Genomic DNA, 14,942 nt, shown 5'->3' on the forward strand with positions numbered 1-14,942 from the left:
TTCTGCCGCCCTTGCTGTGTTGCAGCAGCGTTTGCAGCTTCCCCACACATTGGAACTCTACTCTCCACATGTTGCAAAGGATTTGTGAGCAGAAGAGAGCAGTTGTGGAGTACCAGCTGCAACAAGGCCGTCGATATTCAGGTCAGACTCCACACATAAGACCTCAGGAGTGGACCTGGATGTCTGACATATGTACCATCTTGACAAACTTTGAGGAGTCCACCAAGATGGTGAGTGGCGATGATGCCATCATTAGCGTCAGCATTCCACTTGTCTGTCTTTTGCAACGTTCTCTGCAGAGAATTAAAGAGGAGGCATTGCAGCCAGAGTATGATGAGATGGATCAAGAAGCCGTAGCGGTCGATTACACACAGCCCAGCCTCATCTCATCCCAATGTGCATTGGGGGACAATGAGGGAGAGGAGGAGGAGGAGGAACAACAGGAGCTTGTATCATGCGCTGTAGACGGTAGTACCTGTACAACTGTCATACCGTCGGTTCAGCGTGGGTGGCCTGAGGACAGGGAGGAGGAGGAGGATGAGGAGGAGGAGAGCATGGTCAGTCATCATCTTGGTGAGGACACGGGAGTCTCGCCCGTTACCAGTCTGGCACACATGGCTGACTTTATGTTACGCTGCCTTAACCGTGACCCTCGCGTTGTCAAAATGTTGGGTGACAGTCATTACTGGTTTGTGACACTTTTAGACCCCCACTACAAGGACAACTTTCACTCTCTTATTCCTGAGGTGGAGAGGTCTACAAAAATGGGGCAGTACCAGAAGGCCCTTGCTGCAGAACTGTTAAAAAGTTCCCATCTGAACACGCTAGCGACAGAGATCACAGTTCGTTGTTGCCCAACCAAGGCGCACATGCAAGAGAGACGCAACTCCAATCCAGCAGAGGCAGGGGAACGCTGTCAACGTTCTGGAATCGTTTTGTCAGATCCTCCCTTCGGACAGACCCTGAGGCACGGGATACTCTCACAAGGAGTGGAAAGTTTCAAAAGATGGTGAGGGAGTACCTTGCCGACCGTACCAGCGTCCTCCGTGATTCCTCTGTGCCTTTAAATTATTGGGTATCCAAGCTGGACACTTGGAATGAACTCGCTCTGTAAGCCTTGGAGGTCCGGGCCTGCCCTGCCGCTAGCGTGTTATCGGAGCGTGTTTTTAGTGCCGCTGGGGGAAATATAACTGATAAGCGCACTCGCCTGTCAACTAACAATGCTGACAAGCTGACCCTTATCAAAATGAACAAGGGCTGGATTGGGCCAGACTTCTCATCACCACCAAATGACAGCAGAGTAACATAAAGTCAAATCCACTGTGTTATTTCGGGAGGTGTATTCACATGCACCGCTTCACACCCACACATGGGTATACGCTTCCTCATTTCGGCTGTTTTATGTTCTTCTCCTTATCCTCAGCCTCCGCCACCACTATACCACCAGGGTGACCGTGGTCCGTGTTGCCATTATTGAAAGTTCCTCAGTCCTTATTTTTGTCAGCTTTTGCTTGGAAGGCATAAGCAAAGACTGTGCGAGACCCACTCCCCAATAATGAGAATAATATTTTTAGGATGCTGTACTGTATGGCTCTTGAAAGGGGCATTAAAATCATCTTGTTAAGCTACTGGGACCTCCACGTCTCTTCCGAGGGGCATTAAAACTGTCTTGTTAAGCTACTGTGACCTCCACGTCTCTTTCGAGGGGCATTAAAACAGTCTTCTTAAGCTACTGTGACCTCCACCACTTTTCCAAGGGGCATTAAAGCCGTCTTGTTAAGCTACTGCGACCTCCACCACTTTTCCAAGGGGCAATAAATCCGTCTTATTAAGCTACTGGGACCTCCACGTCTCTTCCGAGGGGCATTAAAACCATCTTTGTAAAGCTACTGTGACCTCCACCACGTTGCCAAAGGGCATTAAAACCGTCTTGTTAAGCTACTGGGACCTCCACGTCTCTTCCGAGGGGCATTAAAACCATCTTGTTAAGCTATTGTGACCTCCACGTCTCTTCTGAGGGGCATTAAAACCGTCTTGTTAAGCTACTGTGACCTCCACGTCTCTTTCGAGGGGCATTTAAACCATCTTGTTAAGCCACTGTGACCTTCACCACTTTTCCAAGGGGCATTAAAACCGTCTTGTTAAGCTACTGGGACCTCCACGTCTCTTCCGAGGGGCATTAAAAGCGTCTTGTTAAACCACTCTGAACTTCACAGCTCTTCCAAGGGGCATTGAAATGTTATTTTTAATTAACTCCAACCTCCACGACTCTTCGAACGGGTATTGCATTTCCTCCTAATTTTTGGCAGCTTTTGCTTGGAAGGCATAAGCAAAGACTATGGGAGACCCACTCTCCAATAATGGGAATAATATTTGTAATATGCTGTACTGCATGGCTCTTGTAAGGGGCATTGCAAGTTCCTCCGTCCTAATTTTTGGCAGATTTTGCTTGGAAGGCATAAGCAAAGACTATGGGAGACCCACTCCCCAATAATGCTGAATAATGTTTGTAATATGCTGTACTGCATGGCTCTTGTAAGGGGCATTGCAAGTTCCTCCGTCCCAATTTTTGGCAGCTTTTGCTTGGAAGGCATAAGCAAAGACTATGGGAGACCCAATCGCCAATAATGGGAATAATGCTTTTAAGATGCTATACTGTATGGCTCTTGAAAGGGGCATTAAAACCGTCTTGATAAGCTACTGGGACCTCCACGTCTCTTCCAAGGGCCATTCAAACTGTCTTGTTAAGCTACTGTGACCTCCACGTCTCTTCCGAGGGGCATTAAAACCATCTTGTTAAGCTACTGTGACCTCCACGTCTCTTTCGAGGGGCATTAAAACCATCTTGTTAAGCTACTGTGACCTCCACCACTTTTCCAAGGGGCATTAAAACCGTTTTGTTAAGCTACTGCGACCTCCACCACTTTTCCAAGGGGCATTAAAACCGTCTCGTTAAGCGACTGTGACCTCCACGTCTCTTCCGAGGGGCATTAAAAACCGTCTTGTTAAGCTACTGTGACCTCCACCACTTTTCCAAGGGGCATTAAAACCGTCTTGTTAAGCTACTGCGACCTCCACCACTTTTCCAAGGGGCATTAAAATCGTCTTGTTAAGCTACTGTGACCTCCACGTATCTTCAAAGGGGCATTAAAAGCATCTTCTTAAACCATTCTGAAATCCACAGCTCTTCCAAGGGGCATTGAAATGTTATTTTTAATTACCTCTAACCTCCACGACTCTTCCAATGGGCATTGCATTTCCTCTTAATTTTAGTCAGCTTTTGCTTTTCAATGTAAAGGCGAAAACTAAGGGAGACCCACTCCCCAATAATGGGTAGAAGGTTTTTAGTACGCTGTAATCCACGTCTGTTTCAAGGGGCATTGCAGTTCCTCATAATTTTTGGAAAGCCTTCCATTCACTGCTTAGGCCAACAGTGTACAGGAAACCCAGCTGCTATAAATGGAAAAAATGGTTTAGTTAAGGCCCTCTGACCTCCATGTCATTTCCAAGGGGCAATGGAGTGCCTCGAAATTTTTGGTAGGCATTGCACTCACTGTATGCCCTATAACTGTGTAGCCGAAAGGCTCCTTTTGTTACAGAAACATATCCTACAATACATATGTGGTTGACTGGCCTGATATTGATGTGAATGGTCCCTGTTCCTCCTGCTCTTTCTCCTTTACCACCAACTCATCCATCATTTATCACCTGAAGCTTTGTTTTAACGGGAGTCATAGAACTGGGATAGTAGCAGGAAAACATCCAGCAATCCTCGGAGGAGGTAGGATATGCGCCAAAACGCTGACCACCTCAGGCCTAGCCTCTACTTCATACATGCGCTTGCATTCCAAGAAAACAAAGCAGATGCTAACTTCTATCATCATCATCATGCTCCTCACCTTGGCACTCTCAACTCCCCTGATGGAGAAGCCAGGGCCCACCGGAAGAGTCTGGTTCTCTGGTGGGCTCGTCCAATGTTGCCCTAAAGCAGGCCAAGCTAAGAAAAGTGTGTGGGAAGGTGACAGGAGAAATAGGGGCAGCTGGGGACCGTTTATGGACACCCGGCCGCCCCCAGGCGGCTGGGGACCGTGTGTGGACACCCGGCCGCGGGGCGGCTGGGGACCGAGTATGGACACCCGCCTGCCCCCTGGCGACTGGGGACCGAGTGTGGACACCCGGCCGCCGGGCGGCTGGGGACTGAGTATGGATACCAGGCCGCCAACGCAGCCATGACGTGGTGGCCAGATTCCGCCTCCACATGCCTAAAAGGCCCAATTTCAAGTGCAAGCAAGCAGTATGGTATTGCAGCCTGGGGGTGGGTGGGTGGCAGGCTGCATACTTGCGCTTGCATTGCAAGGAATGGGGGAGGTACAATTGAACACTGCCCTGGGACAAGGACTTGCACGGGGATAGTTGTAAGTCTGCATCTTCTGATGCGGCAAGGATCACTCCTGATGGGCACACTTTTAGGCAGTGACCTGGGTGTCAGAGATGCTTCCAGGGGTCTTCCCCATGCTGTTCCCATGTCTTTTCAGCACTGTATGTGACGCGCCCCCTGGGCCAGTGCTGTTAGGGATACCCGGAGCCGGATCAGATGGGGGTTGTAGTCTCCGAGTGGCTGTGACCCGGTCCGTGCCCAGGGTGTCAAGCTCAGTGTGTGGCAGTCCTTATGATGTTACTAGATGTTCTTTTGTGTCGACTACGCCACCCGTTGATTTGCGGTCAGTACGGCCGCCGCTGCAGCAGGGTCCACTGAGGCTGGTGATGTGTGTGCAGCTTAGGTAGTATAACCCCCAACGGGAGGGGTATAGCCTCAGGGGGTCAGTTGCAGAGGATGGGGGTTGTGGTGGTGCAGCGGGGATGGAAATGAGACTCAGAGTCGGGCTGTGCAGTTCAGGGTTTGTTTACTTACTGCAGTTGTTCTGGTCACTCCGGCCTTAAGTGACCACCCGAGCCGTGCTGCGTCCACCAGGTCCTGGACTCGGCCAACCCCCAGGTGATTCTGGAGCGTGGTCCTGAGCTCCCTTTCTGTCCTGTCCTCTTCTCTGGCCTTCCCCACCAGGGATCCACCTATGTCCGGCTCCCTCGGGCCTCTTGGTGGTAAACCCTTGTCGCTGGGTTCCCTGACCCTATTCCTGGTCTGCCTTCCGGGTGGATTTAGTGGGTGATCGTGGCAGATCAGTCCTGCCCACGACCTCCGGTTCCTGGCTAAGGTGTGCTGTAGCCTCTGCCAGCTTGGGATCCGGTACCCTGTTGCCAACTCTTCACCCTCTGGTCTAATTTGGGCTCTTGGAGTTCCTTCTTTCTCCCCCTCTGGGTCTTTCTTTCTCCTCTCTCTCTCTCTTGGCCTTGGAGCTGCTCTTCTCCTCTGCTCTCTTCCTCTGCTCTGCTCTGACAAAAGACTGACAGACTGACTGACCCTGATCTAAGATGGTGCCCACCTTATATACTCCCTCTATGTGTGAGCTCAGGTGACCAGCACCCAATGAGCTCCTAGCTTTACCCAGGCTGCTCCCCCTATCTGCCCCTACACTACTGGGATGTTCCACCCCCCTCCCACTCCAGCCAAGGACAGACTCGGTCGTACCTGCACATTATTAAGTGGGAGTACCATTGGTCTGTCCTCCGGAAATGGGATGTGTGTAGTGCATGCAGCTAACTGAGCTCAGTTCCACACTCCATCCTTACCCGGGAGTGGAATATCACACCTCTGGCTTGAGGTGCTATACCCCTGTAGCAGCCGAATCCTCAGGGTGCTACATTCCCCCCTGGTAAATCACAGCACGTCCTCGGGCTGTAAGATATAAACATCCACAAACATACATTTTTTTTTCATAAAACATAAACATATAAAACACCATATATTATCAGCATAAACTTTTCATATAAAACTTATCATAAATAACACTCTTGTTCCTCCGGCCACGGTGCAACTTGTGACCGGGTAAAGTGCGACAGTCTCTTGAAGAAAACAGTTTCCTATAAAACCAGTAGGGGGCGCTTTAGGAAGCGCAACTATATACAAGGGAATATGGCCGCTCTCAGTCCTCGGCCAGGTAATGGGAATTAGGGACACACGGGCATCAGTTCAATTGGCTGGTCCCAACGGGGACTATATTTTAACTAGAACAGTTCTTATACCCTGACGGGTAACTATGTACAGTCTCTTTACCGTACTTTAACGACGGCGTCCTCCTGCTCCTTCTTTAGATTCTTCAGACCCGTCCGGGTCCTCTTGCTCCTCCTCACACCGCAGCTCCTCCTCCGTCAGGCGATGCACATGGAGGGCGTAGGGTCCTTTGGCACACTTGTGCCGGGTGAAGGTGACCTCGTCCCCTACATACAGGTCACGACCTCTGTGTCCCTCCGGCAGATGGCTTTCTACGTCTCTGCGGGTCACAAAGACGTCGCCGGGGGTATGATGGTCTCTAATAAAGCCCCATCCGTGCTGCATATTGAATTTTATCACAGTCCCGGTGGCACGGGGACCATGAGCTGCACGGGGTTTCCTCCTGGTCCGGCTCTTCTGCTCCGCGCTCCTTATCTGCATTTGCTGTTCCCGGACCCGCCTCTCTCTCCGCTCCCTCTCGAAGACCTCGAGCTGCTGGCGGCAGCACTCTGCACGCTCCGCTGCGGCCGCCCGAGTCTCCTGAGTGAACCCCATGAGGTCTTCTCCGGTGGGGTCCCACTCAAACTGTGCCTCCTCCAGCGGGGGTGAGGTCCTCTTTACAGGCTTCGGAGCCGGAATCAGGGGCTCGCACATGGGCCTTGCTCTCTGGAGTTCCAGCTGAATGTACTCCTGGGGCCATACAAAGGGCTGCCCATCCGGGCACGTATGCTGGGCAAATAGATTTTCACCCAGGTGCGGCACTCTAGATGTTGAGGGCGCGTTGATGGTAGCGGCGCCCGGGTTGACCAGGCCTTGCGACCAGGCTTGGGGCACCCTAAAGGCAAAGGGCACCGTAAGAACGGCGGTGCCCTGGGTTACTTGGCCCTGCGACCAGGCCGGTGGCTCCGCGGAGGTAGGGGGCGCTGTTGGAAATGCGGCGCCCGGGGGTACTAGGCCTTGCGACCAGGCCGATGGTACTTCCTGCTTGGCCACGCTCGGGGTCGAGGCGTGTGACGTCACAGGGGTCGCGGCTTCCGTTTGAGGCCTAGTCTGCGGCGGTGACGTTGCAGCGACGGGCACGGCAGGGGGTACTTCGGGCTCTGCGACGGGAAGCTGGGGCAGGCACGCGGTTTCCCGGCTCGGGGTAGTGACGTCCCCTTTACCTGCCTCCATTCGTTCGGCTCCCTTCTCGGCGCCGTCTCCGGCCTTCAGTCCTCCTGCGCCATCCTCAGAGGCGGTCTGTCTCCTCGTCTCGGGTGGCGTGCTCCGCTGACGAGTCTCGGTCTGCTGGGCCATCTCTCGGCTCCACTCCGCCAACGTCTCTCGCTGCACCCGGGCCAACCTCTGTGCGAGGCCCTCCAGCGCGGTCTGTGCACACTCCCGGTCTCGGGGGAGCTGTGTTAGGATCTCCAGCAGGCCTTCTGGAGTGACGACCTGCAACAGGCTCCTGACCACTGGGTCGGTGCTGCCTGGAGTGGCGGCCCGCATCAGGCTCCTGACCACTGGGTCGGTGCTGCCTGGCTCTCCCTCCATCTCCGGGTAGGCTCTCTCTGGACTCTCTTCCAGACGTCTTGTCTCCGGGTGCGCTCTCTCCAGACTGCTCCAAGCGACACCCATCTTTGTTCTCTTGTTCTGTCTCCGCCCACATTGAGGGTGGTCCCGGGGCAACTTAGTGATTGTCAGTTCCAGGGGCAGTTCTCTTACGCTGATGGACACTTCCAGCATCACAGTCTCTGTTGGTGGGCGCGGTTTCCGCTTTTGGCGCCATTCTTCGACCTGGCCCACGATGGGAGGTGGCCTCTTGCCACCCTCTGGCACGCCCATAATGGCGTCCGCTCTTCCAAGGCGGGAAATCTTCGGAAATGGCGGGAATCGTCTCCCAGTGGCGGGAAACTCCATGGATGGCGGGAAAAAGCTGCAAATGGCGGACAACCGGCGGGAAACGACCTGCGATGGGGCCCGTTGGCGGGGACCCTCCGGAACCGGCGGGAGACTTCTTTTTGAGGTAACGGTGAACTTTTCTTCAGGCACGCAGTACCCGGTTGTTGCGGGCACGTTATCCTGCCGACTACGCCAAAGTTGACGCGCCCCCTGGGCCAGTGCTGTTAGGGATACCCGGAGCCGGATCAGATGGGGGTTGTAGTCTCCGAGTGGCTGTGACCCGGTCCGTGCCCAGGGTGTCAAGCTCAGTGTGTGGCAGTCCTTATGATGTTACTAGATGTTCTTTTGTGTCGACTACGCCACCCGTTGATTTGCGGTCAGTACGGCCGCCGCTGCAGCAGGGTCCACTGAGGCTGGTGATGTGTGTGCAGCTTAGGTAGTATAACCCCCAACGGGAGGGGTATAGCCTCAGGGGGTCAGTTGCAGAGGATGGGGGTTGTGGTGGTGCAGCGGGGATGGAAATGAGACTCAGAGTCGGGCTGTGCAGTTCAGGGTTTGTTTACTTACTGCAGTTGTTCTGGTCACTCCGGCCTTAAGTGACCACCCGAGCCGTGCTGCGTCCACCAGGTCCTGGACTCGGCCAACCCCCAGGTGATTCTGGAGCGTGGTCCTGAGCTCCCTTTCTGTCCTGTCCTCTTCTCTGGCCTTCCCCACCAGGGATCCACCTATGTCCGGCTCCCTCGGGCCTCTTGGTGGTAAACCCTTGTCGCTGGGTTCCCTGACCCTATTCCTGGTCTGCCTTCCGGGTGGATTTAGTGGGTGATCGTGGCAGATCAGTCCTGCCCACGACCTCCGGTTCCTGGCTAAGGTGTGCTGTAGCCTCTGCCAGCTTGGGATCCGGTACCCTGTTGCCAACTCTTCACCCTCTGGTCTAATTTGGGCTCTTGGAGTTCCTTCTTTCTCCCCCTCTGGGTCTTTCTTTCTCCTCTCTCTCTCTCTTGGCCTTGGAGCTGCTCTTCTCCTCTGCTCTCTTCCTCTGCTCTGCTCTGACAAAAGACTGACAGACTGACTGACCCTGATCTAAGATGGTGCCCACCTTATATACTCCCTCTATGTGTGAGCTCAGGTGACCAGCACCCAATGAGCTCCTAGCTTTACCCAGGCTGCTCCCCCTATCTGCCCCTACACTACTGGGATGTTCCACCCCCCTCCCACTCCAGCCAAGGACAGACTCGGTCGTACCTGCACATTATTAAGTGGGAGTACCATTGGTCTGTCCTCCGGAAATGGGATGTGTGTAGTGCATGCAGCTAACTGAGCTCAGTTCCACACTCCATCCTTACCCGGGAGTGGAATATCACACCTCTGGCTTGAGGTGCAATACGCCTGTAGCAGCCGAATCCTCAGGGTGCTACATATGCATGTGTCACACAGCACATGGCCAGATAAGGTTGTAAAATGTTAAAATGACATTTCCCGGTGAATGCATTTGTCACGGTTGAAAGCAATACAAAAGTGCCAAAACGCATAAAAAATGCTACTTGTGAACATAGCCCAAGGTGTGGAGGAGTATTTTTGCTTTTGGTTATTTATTTTACCTTATACACAAGTCTTTACCCTGGAAAGGAAGTTCCTTAACATATTTCACAGGAAAACAGTTTCAGTTTCGTTTTTGAACGTTTTATTGTGAGCCTGTAAAAGTGGCTTAATACCTCTGACCATGTTGTTGACAGCAGTGACCTGGGGGTCATAAATGCTTCCTGGGGCGATCCCCATGCTGTCCCCATGTCATTTGAACACTGTCACTATCGTTTTGGGCACTTTTTAGGCTATCTACAGACTGCCGGGCGTGCCACCGCAAAAATGCTCGGGTCTCCCATAGACTAACATTGGGCTCGTTGCTCGGGTCGAGCACCCGAGTATCACGGTGAGCTCGGCCCGAGCTTCGAGCACTCGAGCATTTTAGTGCTCGCTCAACACTAATAGTTACCAGTCTCATACCTGGAAATCATCCTGAAAAAATAGTTGATGTAACCACTCAAAAAGAGTCGACCCTCTAATACGGTACCCTAGATCCCTAAACATTTTCCACCAGGGGACGATGATAAGTTATCTGCATATAGCTCCCGACCTGCCAGAACATCTGTATGGGTGAACATCCTCCGAAGAGCCTGCATTCTACATCCTGTTAACTAAAACTAAGCAGACAACTAACCACCAAAGAAGTTGAGGAGGATTGGTATTTTTGTGTTGCTGTTTTTCAAAAAATAGAATTTCGACATCAAAACTGATGCATTTTTTTCTTCCCAAATGTTTTGTATATTCCATATTAGCTGGATAGATGTGGAGGTCACCATCATTGTAGCAGCAGCTTAGAAGGTTGCCAGTGCCACACTTGAACCAGAGCTATACCTGAATCCAGCAGCACCAGGTGAGAACCTTTTAATAGAAGCAAGAAGACCCAAGACCCAAAAACAACAGAACTAACCTTGACCCACAAGTACTAGAGGCTGTGAAGTCTACTTATGCAGGAGGCCTTTGCAGGAGCATAACTAGAAGATCCAGGACCTCATAGAAAACTTTTGAATGGGGATCCCACTCCTTCTAATTGGCCTGTCTAAAGTGGGGCCACTGTGACAATGCTCTACATGATAAATATGGTTAGGAGATGGTGGGATGCCAACTGCAGGGGGACAGGGAAGCTTAGTACTACTGAGCAGGACTTTCCTTGCTTAGCTGGCATCGTGACCCACTGCAATTAGCATTCTTCAACCTCCTTATTAGAGAGGCAGAGAACTCCGGTCTGATGCTACAATCTTCAGAAGATTGGGGCAGAGCACCTCGCCTCTCCTATCAGTGTGCTCCTGGGCACCATTGTAGTCCTGGGTCTCGGCAATTACTCCACCTCTGGGCTATTGGGTACAATTAGGTTTCTGGCCCACATACATATACACAACAAAGTACAACACCTACTCCAAAAGAAATTGAGATGCTGTATAAAATGTGAAAGAAAACAGGAATCCAGTGATTTGCAGATCTCTAAAAGCCATATTGTATTCACAACAGAAGACAGATTAGAAGGAAAACATTGGATATTTTTCCATTTAATATGAAAAAAATTAACTCATTTAGAATTTGATCGCAGCAACAAATCTCAAGAAAATTTGAGGCAGGGTTAACAAAAGGCTGGAAAAGTAAGTGGTACTAATGAAAAAATGATAGAGGGTCAATTTTCCACTAAGTCACATGACTTTGAAAAAAAAGAGTATGTTAGAGAGGCAGAGTGTCAGAAGCAAAGATGGTCAGAGGTTCAGCAATCTGTGAACAACTCTTCTAAAAATTGTAGAATACTTTAAAAAAATGTTCCTTAAAGTAAAATTACAAATATTTCAGCATCGACAGTACATAATATCAATCAAAAATTCAGAAATTGTTATTATAATTTATTTTTAGTACAACATTGATTGCATGGTGCTGTTCATGATGAAGAGGTTACATACAAGATACAAATATAAAATACGGTGAATGAACTAACAATGACAGACCGGTCCAGAGAGGAGAGGGCCCTGACCTTGCGGGCTTATAGTCTACTGGGCAGATTCTGGAGAATCCATGTGCACAAGGGACAAGGACAACAATGAATATTGGATGTTCGTGATGTAAAAGCCCTCAGGCGGTGCTGTATTAATAAAAGGCACGATTCAGTCATATAAATCACTGCATGGGCTCAGAAATACGTCCAGAAATCATTGTCTGTGATTAAGTAGAATTAAGTCCATGGAGTATACTCTAACATGTTGATACAGATGGCAAAAACCCAATGAGACTTATTCTAATTGCCTCAAATTAGGGGAAAAATTCCTTTCCAAATCCACTTACAGCAATCAGACTAGTTCCTTGGATCAGCATCCCATCACAGAATCTAATACTCATAACCTGTAATATATTTATCAAGAAAAGCATCCAGGCCCTGCTAGTACTTTTGTAGTGAATCAACCATTACAGCATCATGAGATTTCCATAGACTCACTGCTCTTACAGTAAAGAATCATCTACTGAGATGATGATTAAACCTTCTTTCCTTTAGACATAGCGGATGCCCCATTGTTATTGCTGCAGGCCTAGGTGTAAAAAGATAATTAGAAAGATTTCTGTACTTTCCCCTCAAATATTTGTACATTGTAAAATATTCACCCCTAAAAACATAAGAGATGGACACTAAACAAGGTCAAAACAAGGGGTTAAGGAAAAAGGGGAGGGTAAGAAGGTGCTGTTATATGTCAGTATCTAACAGAAATTGGCCACCAGCAAGTGATTATCCATCTCAAATAACGACTGCAATAATCCGTCAGAAGGATAACCTAGTAAAATAATCGTCCTAAGGAGCCAAGATAAAATTGAAGTGTTTCACTTGATTTTTTATAGATGTAGAAAGATACTCCATACCTCGGCCTTCCTTAATCCTAGCTTTAAGTTCACTTAATGACAGAGTATTAGTTTGTTTCCACCAAGAAGCAATGAGACATTTTGCTGCTGTGAATATGTAGAGGAGCAGATCAGCAGGTGGTTTACCCATAGCACATATAGACGTAAATGTATGTCCATGTCGGGGTCTTCATGTGCCGAGGAGGCTCAGGAGCTGAACTTACTCCACACGCAACATATACCTGTAACAGCAGCGACCAGAGCTTCCTCCGATTGCTGCTATTTAACTAATTATAAGCTGCTGTCAGTCACCACAGGACCGTAAGCTGGGCTTCATGGAAGACCCTCATTTATACCATATACTGCAATACAACTGTATCCCAGTATATAGAACAAGTCATCAAAGTCTCACAGGTTCAGTCATCAAAGTAATCAATCTGTACAAAGATAAAGATAAAAATAAATTGAAATGCCAGAATTGCTGTTTTTCAGTCACCACATCCCTCCCAAAAATTACAATAGAAAGTGATCAAAATATCTGACGTTCCCCAAAATGGTATCAATAGAAATACCAGCTTGCCACGTAATATTTTTTTATATCCATTAAGCCATAAAAAATGCTAGTTTTTTTTAAGGAAAAACAGTAACAAAATGCTCAAAAGGATGCCAAGTCATCTTCTCAGCATGTTTTTAGCCTCCCATTGACTTCTACTGAAAAGCTTCCTAACCGCTGAAGAATGGACATATCACTTATTGTAAATGCTTGGCAGTTTTGAAAACCTGAAATGTTTAAAGGGTGTTGAAAAGTCTGAACATATGATCAGCAAGTGGTTTATCCATAGAAATGAATAGGAAGATTCTTTTGAGTGTTTTGTGAGCTTTAAAAACACAGGGAAAAAAACTAGTTTGAAGAAAGTCTTAAATCTCTCACAAAGTATCTGGAAAAAAGTAAAATGTTTCTGGTGAATGGGTCCATTATAACTGCAAAATAAAAAAGTATATGGAAACAAGGGTTATACATATTGGAGCTGACTGTTCTGGAGTGCGAGTATTACCAAGTTTAATTACCATTCGCAAACTGAAGTGTAGCACCCTGAGGATTCGGCTGCTACAGGGGTATTGCACCTCAACCCAGAGGTGTGATATTCCACTCCCGGGTAAGGATGGAGTGTGGAACTGAGCTCGGTAGGCTGCATGCACTACATACATCCCATTTCCGAGGAACAGGCCGACGGTACTCCCACTTAGAAATGTGCAGGTACGACCGAGTCTGTTCCTGGCTGGAGTGGGAGGGGGGTGGTACATCCCAAGTAGTGTAGGGGCAGATAGGGGGAGCAGCCTGGGTAAAGATAGGAGCTCATTGGGTGCTGGTCACCTGAGCTCACACATAGAGGGTGTATATAAGGTGGGCACCAACTAAGAACAGGGTCAGTTGCAGAGAGGAAGAGGAGCAGAGCAGCCCAAGAGAGTGAGAGAGGAGAAGAGAGAGAGAGACCCAGAGGGGGAAACAGCAGAAAAGGACTCCAAGAACCCAACTTAAATCCCCGGGTGAAGAGTCGGCATCAGGGTACCGGAACCCAAGCTGGTGGGGGCAAAAACACACCCCAGCCAGAGACCGGAGACCGTGGGCAGCGTTTGCCACGGTCACCCACCACATCCACCACGAAGGCATACCACGTGGAGGGTCAGGGAACCCGAGGCCAAGGGTCTCCCAACAGAAGGCCCGAGGGAGCTGGACCTGGGTGGATCACTAGTGGGGACGGCCAGAGAAAGGACAGAAGGAGAGCTCAGGGTCACGCTCCGGACTTGCTTGGGGGTTGGCTGGATCCAGGACCTGGTGGATGCAGCACGGCTCGGGAGGTCACTTGAAGCTGGAGTGACCGGAACATCAGCAGTGAGTAAATACCCTAAACTGCATAACCCGACTCTGTCTTCATTTAACACCTATGCTGCACCACCACAACCCCCATCCTCTGCACCTGATCCCCCTGAGGCTATACCCCACCCGTTGGGGGTTATACCATCAAAAGCTGCACCTACACCATCAGCCTCAGCGGACCCTGCTGCAGCGGCGGCCATAGTGACCGCAATACAACGGGTGGCGTAGTCGACAAAAAGAACTTAGTAACATCAGTAAGGACTGCCACATACAACTGAGTTTGACACCCTGGGCACGGACCGGGTCACAGCCACTCGGAAGACTACAACCCCCATCTGATCCGGCTCCGGGTATTCCCCTAAAGAATATGGCCCAGGGGGCGCGTCAACTTTGGCGTAGTCGGCAGGATTACGTGCCCGCAACACCCGGGTACTGCGTGCCTGAAGAAAAGAATGAGTTTACCTCAAAAAGAAGTCTCCTGCCGGTTCCGGAGGGTCCCCGCCATCGGACCCCATCACCAGTCGATTCCAGCCGGTTGTCCGCCATTAACAACTTTTTCCCGCCATCTGCAGAGTTTCCCGCCACTGGGAAGCGATTCCCGCCATTTCCAAAGGTTTCCCGCCTTGGAAGAGCGGACGCCATTATGGG

This window comes from Phyllobates terribilis, unplaced genomic scaffold (assembly GCF_046119375.1).
Source record: "Phyllobates terribilis strain yellow unplaced genomic scaffold, ASM4611937v1 Scaffold_3__8_contigs__length_932513732, whole genome shotgun sequence".
Taxonomy (NCBI): Eukaryota; Metazoa; Chordata; class Amphibia; order Anura; family Dendrobatidae; genus Phyllobates; species Phyllobates terribilis.